This window comes from Sinocyclocheilus rhinocerous, unplaced genomic scaffold, assembly GCF_001515625.1.
Source record: "Sinocyclocheilus rhinocerous isolate Xijiao unplaced genomic scaffold, SAMN03320098_v1.1 C35635464, whole genome shotgun sequence".
Taxonomy (NCBI): Eukaryota; Metazoa; Chordata; class Actinopteri; order Cypriniformes; family Cyprinidae; genus Sinocyclocheilus; species Sinocyclocheilus rhinocerous.
In genome coordinates, this window is record NW_015758345.1 from 1 (window position 1) to 559 (window position 559).

General features: G+C 46.2%; 1 long non-coding RNA gene across 1 annotated transcript; it reads left to right on the top strand.

Annotated features, from left to right (window-relative positions):
* Positions 1-16: 16 nt before the first annotated feature.
* On the top strand, positions 17-559 carry LOC107735003 (uncharacterized). Its single transcript, XR_001639249.1, has 3 exons — positions 17-75; positions 209-330; positions 530-559. It is a non-coding gene; the product is annotated as an uncharacterized LOC107735003 (long non-coding RNA).

Consider the following 559-nt stretch of genomic DNA (forward strand, 5'->3'; position numbering starts at 1 on the left):
TTTTTTTCTTTCTACAGAACTTCCATATGGCTGGGAGAAAATAGATGACCCTATTTATGGCAGTTACTATGTTGAGTAAGTTCTTCAGAATTCTTCTTTCAAATTTTAGTCGAATCTGACCCCGAATCATCCGTGTCATGCTCTTCAATAAGCGTGCCGAGGGAGGGAGGGTCCCCGTGATTAAATATCTGCTCGTTCTGCCCCGCAGCCACATTAACAGAAGGACACAGTTTGAGAACCCCGTCCTAGAGGCCAAACGAAGGATGCAACAGCAACAGCAAATGCAAAGTCAAGGTCTATCGGCGCTGCCATTGCCCACAATATATAGAGGTACTGCTTTTCTCTGTGGCCCATATATGCCATCTTCACCCAGTTGGTTTTATTGGTGTTTCTCGGTTTCGGGATGCTCAGGTGTGCCCTACTTTCACTTCACTTTAGCTTGACCGAAGCACCAAAGACCATGCAGTAGAGATGGCTGTGCGTTGTGCCGTGTATTCCTCTGATTGTTTATATGTGTTTGTCTTCACAGAAAAGCCTCCATTCACGAGGGACGCCACAC